Source organism: Salvia splendens, chromosome 11 (assembly GCF_004379255.2).
Source record: "Salvia splendens isolate huo1 chromosome 11, SspV2, whole genome shotgun sequence".
In the NCBI taxonomy this organism is placed as follows: Eukaryota; Viridiplantae; Streptophyta; class Magnoliopsida; order Lamiales; family Lamiaceae; genus Salvia; species Salvia splendens.
This window is the reverse complement of record NC_056042.1, coordinates 22,934,596-22,941,038: the sequence shown is the minus strand read 5'-3', so window position 1 is coordinate 22,941,038 and position 6,443 is coordinate 22,934,596. Positions and strand designations below refer to the sequence as shown.

Sequence of the window (6,443 nt, the reverse complement as noted above, 5' to 3'; positions counted from 1 at the left end):
GAAATAAAATGTAATCGAAATTATAATTGTATAGAATATTTATTTTTATATAAAAAACTACACGCTAAAAACTTGAAAAAGATTCTCACTGATAAGACTCATTTCATGCATCGGTTTGGGGGTAAAATGTACGCTACTTGATCAGTTTTATTGCGCAAAACAAGTGTTAAATGTGCAGAAATGCCACTTGACCAAGACAACAAGGCCAGACTGATCAAGCAAGTACAATAGGCAAAAAAGGCCAGAAAGCAGGGGAGTTGATCAAGGGGAGTAATCAAGCATCAAGGAGGGGACCGCTGGCTTCCAGAAGAAGGACACATGAGGCTATGAGCTGGATGGTGCGCAACATTCTATTATCAAGGAACACGTTCTAGAAGCTGAGACGGGCGACGATCATCGGCCAAGAGCAGCGGCACCGATGTGCAAGCAGCTGGCCGAGAAACCGCGTCACCCGACGTGCCGAGACGACGAGACGGAGGCGATGGGCTGGCCGAACAGACACGCCACCCGTCGTGACTGCGTGACCGAAAGCAGCAGCGCCGTGTACGCGTGCGGCTGGTCGAGACATGGTCATGGTTGACGCGTCGTGATCTGGCGACGAACTCGTCGGATTTTCATCTTTCATCGTTCGTGCGAACCTAGAGCGATGAGATATCGATGAAGGATTATTTTAATGATTATTTAATTTTTTAATTAAAAGATATCATTAAAATATTATTATTTAATGGAAATAAAATCTTTTGGGAAGATTTACCTAGATTTTAGGAATACTTTTATTATTACCTGTATCTATGGAAATAAATAATATTATTTTATTCGTAGATGATATGGACAAGAATAATTTAATAGTTTCCTAACATTTATGTATCTAGAATCCTAATTATGATAGATATGTATAAATACATTAAATAATAAAACTTCCCTTCCTAATCTTGAACATGGTAATAATTTGAATTTAATTTTTCATGTCTTATTAAGAACTAAATAACTGAATTATTTTAGATATATCTTATAGTAGACATGAATAAGAATTAAATTCTAGAACAATACTTCCCTAAAGGAAGACACCAATGATGATTAAAAGATTTAATTATCCAGCATATTAAATACCAACAGAATTTAATTAAAGCCTTAATCTGCCTCAAGACTAAGGATAATTAAAGAAAAATCATAACCCAAATATCTAAGCTATAATTACGAACTCAACGTTTGTATATGGTTTCCATCAATTGGTCTGCAATTTATGAATCTTTTTTTTTCTAATATTATCGCCACCTGCTCTGTGGGGACAATAATCCTAAGAAATATCGCGTTCATGAGGGCGGACTTCTAAAAAATAAATAGTATGAACTAGAATGTGGTTTCCAATATTATCGCCACCTCCTTTGTGGGGATAATAATCCTAAGAAACTGCGAGATTCAAAAGTTCACACAGGATTTATGAGATAGCTTGATCTTGTTAGCAGCACATGAGCATTGTTATGGGAGTGTGTTGTAGAAATGAGACTCTGTAATGCTAAATTCGGTGGTCTTGCTTAGGCAACATTAGGCGGCCATGCCACTCTGTGGTCTCTGGACTATTCATCAGTGTTGTGACCAGTAAAATTGTAAGATCTTAATGCGTATTGACTTCCTCTGGAGGGTACAAAATTTTAATTTTACAGTTGTAAGATTTTGAAAAGTTTTATGGTTAATCTAATCAAATATCTTACATAAGTTTATGACAAATAGTAAATACACTGTTATGCAGTGCAAATCAAATCGTCAAGATGTCGTTCAACTCTCTTTCTGCAATTCTTAAAGAAAACAAACTCGAGGGCCAAAATTACATAGAATGGAAACAAAACTTGGACATCGTTCTTACAGCAGATGAGTACATCTTTGTACTCACAACCCCGCGACCTCCAGTGTCGCCGGCTAATGCTGCGGCAGGAGTCACAGATGCACACAGACGGTGGCATAAGACGAATGAGATGGCTAAGTGCTATATGTTGGCATCTATGTCATCAGTGCTCAAGCATCAACATTCAGCCATGGAAACAGCCGCCGAGATCATGCAGAATCTCAAGAATCTCTTTGGTACTCAGAATCGAACGGCTAAGTCTCAAGCCTTTCGGAGTATCATGTCAAAGACAATGAAGGAAGGCTCGTCTGTGAGGGACCATGTCCTCGAGATGATGGGCCACCTCAACCAGATTGAGGTCTTGGGAGGGACGATCGATCCCGAGTCCCAAGTGACTATTATACCAAAAAACGGCCTCGGCAGGAGTGGCCTGCCACCCACTTCTCTGGGCAGTACCAACAAAGGCCGAGCTTAGAGCGCTCCGCTCGTTCTGCTGCTGATAACCGCACCACTGGCAGTTTGGAAAATTCGGAGGCCTTGGAGAGGTTTGGCCTGTTCGGCTGGACTGGGGGTGCCGACAAAGCTAGTTGCTGTTGCGGTTGTGGAAGTGGACGTTGGCCACCTGACGGCGGTGGATGGCACTCCATACAACTGTCGTACTCGGTTGCTAGAGCCATTGCTGCTGCTACCGAGGGCGGGTTCTGATGTTTGACTTGATTTTTAACTGGCTGTTGGAGACCCTCGACGTAGATTGGCAGTAAGATATACTCCGGAACCCCTCGTACCCTGTTGAGCATAGTCTCAAAAGCCGTGTGGTATTCCACCAAGGAACCCGTTTGACGCAGCTTGGCAATCAAGCCTATGAAATTCTGAAAGGTACTATGGGTCAAAGCAGAGACGAACGTCATCCAAAAATTCTGGCCAACGCGCATGGGGATAATTTGCGCGATAGTGGAATACCCATTCGGAGGCAGGTGGGTCAAATAGCATCACCACGTAATGCAACCGCTGATCTTCCGACATTAGTAAGTGTTCGAAGTAATACTGGACTCTTGAAATCCAGTTCGCCGCATCCGTCCCATCAAAGCGCGGTTGGTGCATTTTGAATTACCTCGTATACTCGGGTTGTTGACCCAAGTTCTGTCTCGTTGCCGGGTTATCCCAACTCGTCGGTTGACGGTTGAAAGGGCCATCGGTTCTCGATCTCGGCGGGTCCTAAGACGTGGCAGTCGGTCCTGACCCAGCGTTCCAGCCCGGGGTCAGAGGCGGGTTTGGATGTCACCCTGCGTGCCCCCCCCGGATGGCGCTGATTGACCAAGGCTAGGGTTAGGGCTTACATGAAACCCTAGGTTACCCCCTGCGCAAGACGGCGCCTGCCCCCAGCTCGGGGTAGGGTTCGTCGGCCCCCTAGGAACCGAGTCGCCGGTGGCTCGCCCAGCAATTGTCGAGAAGGTCCCGCCTGGGCCATCCCCGTCGCCGGCGTGTGAACCAGGAGTTGCCAACCCTACCAGATGGTGGCTCTGCGTCCGGCCGCGGATGCACCCCTGCAGCGACGGGGTCGCGATCCTTGTCCTTGAGTTCCTTGAATTGCTCTTCCAGGCACCCGATCGATGCGAGCACATGCTCCATCGTGAGAGACCCTGCGTCCAAAGGGTTCGTGGACGTAGGCAGCGGCTCTAGACCGCGGATAGTCATCGGTTCCATGCGTTCAGACATGCTTTCATGAGTTCAGGATGAAAGCACCACTTGTTAAGGATAAAGTTCCTCAACGATAGGAAATCGCGTCGAACGTCGCGGGAGCTTTGCCCGTCGATCAATCCGGCGTCGAATTCTAGGGTTCATGCTTTTGTGTACGAGAGGAAAAAGATAAATTGCGTAAAAAAAGAAGTATTTTATTTCTTGAGGTAAAGAATAAAATACACCCCTATTTATAACTAAGGACCCTAGGGTTGATTCGACTTCGATCCGGGAAAGAATTAACAAAGAAAATCGGAAAGGAGCTTAACTAGCACTCAACGCAATAAAATAATTAAACTAATATATTCTTTAACTACTTACCAAAAATAAAAGACTCAAATAAAGAAAGAAGATTTCTATCCTACGCAACTAACGCGCGACGAAGTCGCCATACCGCGCCAGCCTCCGTATCATCCTCCGTTCCGATCGGTCTCGACGTGTCTGTGCCGCTTGTGGATGCTTCGTCGTCACGTTTGTGTCGACGTCAAGTTCTGCCTCGTGTATCGCCTCGCGCTCCTTTAGTCTCGCCGACGGGGGATCCGTAACACAGTCATTCTCTGAAGTCCCGGCAGAAGGTTGCCCCCCGTCTCCACCAAAGCTCCCGCTAATCGGAAACCTCCACCAGCTGGGCTAAGCCCCCCACAGATCTCTCCAGTCACTCTCCCGCCGCCACGGCCCCCTCATGCTTCTCCACTTCGGCAATGTTCCCACTCTTATTGCCTCCTCGGCCGAGGCGGCTCGTGAGATCATGAAAAACCAGGACCTGCTCTTCTCAAACAGGCCCCAGCTCAGCGTCGCGAGCCGGCTGGTGTACAACAACCGGGATGTGGCGTTTGCGCCGTATGGAGAGTACTGGCGGCAGGGCCGTAGCATATGCGTGCTTCATCTGCTGAGCAACAAAAGGGTTCAATCTTATCGCGGCGTGAGGGAGGAAGAGACTTCCCTCATGGTCGACAAGATCAGAATGTTGGGTGCTTCTTCAAAGCCCGTGAACTTGAGCGACGTCATTTACGCTATGACGAACGACGTGATTTCAAGGGCGGTTCTGGGAAACAAGTATGGTGCCGAGAGTGATTTCAAGGAGACGTTTACTGAGTTTGGGGTGCTGCTGGGGATTTTTCCTTTGTGGGAGTACATTCCTTGCCTGAGATGGATGAGAAGGTTTGATCGTTTGGATAAGAGAGTAGAGAGAGGTGTTAAGAAGATGGATAGGTTTTTGGAGAGTGTGATTCAAGAACATAGGGTTAGAGAGAGGAGAGAGGGAGTTGGTGGTGAGCTGGATTTTGTGGACATATTGCTTGATTTTCAGAGAGAGAATGCAAGCCGCGCCCCTATTGAAGATGACACTATCAAAGCTATCGTTTTGGTATGAATGCTTTTCTTCTTAAACCCCGGTATCTTCTTTTTATGCCTGCCCCATTTTGATTGGATATTTCTTTTGCAGGATATGATAGGTGATGGAACTGATACTACATATACAGTTCTTGTGTGGGCGATGACGGAGCTGATACAAAATCCAAAAACTATGAAAAATTTGCAAAATGAAATGAGAGAAGGAGCTGATACGAAATCCAAAAACTATGAAAAATTTGCAAAATGAAATGAGAGAAGTAGCAGGAAGTAAGGATGAAATCGATGAGCAAGACTTAGAGAAAATGCCTTATCTGAAAGCAGTACTGAAGGAGAGTCTAAGGTTGCATTCGTCGTTGCCATTGTTGATCCCTCGTGAATTAAATCAAGACACAAGAGTATTGGGTTATGACGTTGCATCTGGTACGCGTGTGATGATTAATGTTTTGGCAATTGCTAGGGACCCGTCATTGTGGAAAAATCCTGAGGAATATCGTACAGAGAGATTCCTTGAAATGAGCATAGACATTAGAAGCCTGAATTTTGAGTTGACTCCGTTTGGGGCAGGCAGGAGGGGTTGCCCTAGTTATACGTTCTCAGAGGCGGAGGATGAGATCGCATTAGCCAAGTTGATACACAAGTTCGATTTCAAATTGCCTAATGGAGCGAAAGTGAAGGAGTTAGATGTGAGTGAATCTAGTGGACTCTCAATCCATAAAAAATATCATTTGCTTGTTGTAGCTACTTCACATGCTTTATAGGTAACGCAATGTCAGTATTTTAAAAATCGGACAGTATCAATCGGCTCAATCATGAACTGATGTGTTGCCCAGTCTGCCTAATAAATTATTCACCAGCTTGTACCAGAATAACTGCTATTGTATATTGCATATGCAATTATTCCTTAATATCCATGCACTTTTGTTTTATAATGCAATGCAGTAATATTACATATGTAAACATTGGTTCCCTATGCTTGGAGGTTTGTTCCATGTGTAATTAGTAAGGATAAATCAAATGACTCAGGAACTGAAGAATTTAATTTCACGGAATTTAAATTTTCATAAATTCTTATGCCACTTAAATAAGAGTAATCTTTCTTGGAATAGAGGGAATAAAAGAATATTCCCACTTCCGAAAATAACAAGATAAAGTTGACCTTCTAATCAAATTAATCTCAGTTGACTTTTTCATAAAATCATTATTTTAAGCCCATCCTTATATTAATTATGAGAGATTTTAGAAAAATGAATTAAATTTGCAACCTATCTGACTTTATGAAATTAGCTAATTTTTTGAAATATGGCGTTGTGTTATGCTAATTTTTCAAAATAAAGGATTTTTAAATCTTTTTTTTTTCTTTTTTTTCTTATAATTTCTCCTACAATAGTTAAGATCTAACCAAACTACCGCAAATATTTTCACCCTAAAAATTCTGTAAATTGGGGCAAAATTGAGTTAGCGAATTATACACCTCATAACTACGTTGGACCATTCTTGCTAATTATACATG

General features: G+C 43.6%; 1 pseudogene; it reads left to right on the top strand.

Annotated features, from left to right (window-relative positions):
- The first annotated feature begins 2,773 nt into the window (after nucleotides 1-2,773).
- On the top strand, nucleotides 2,774-5,691 carry LOC121754609 (annotated as a pseudogene).
- Nucleotides 5,692-6,443: the final 752 nt, after the last annotated feature.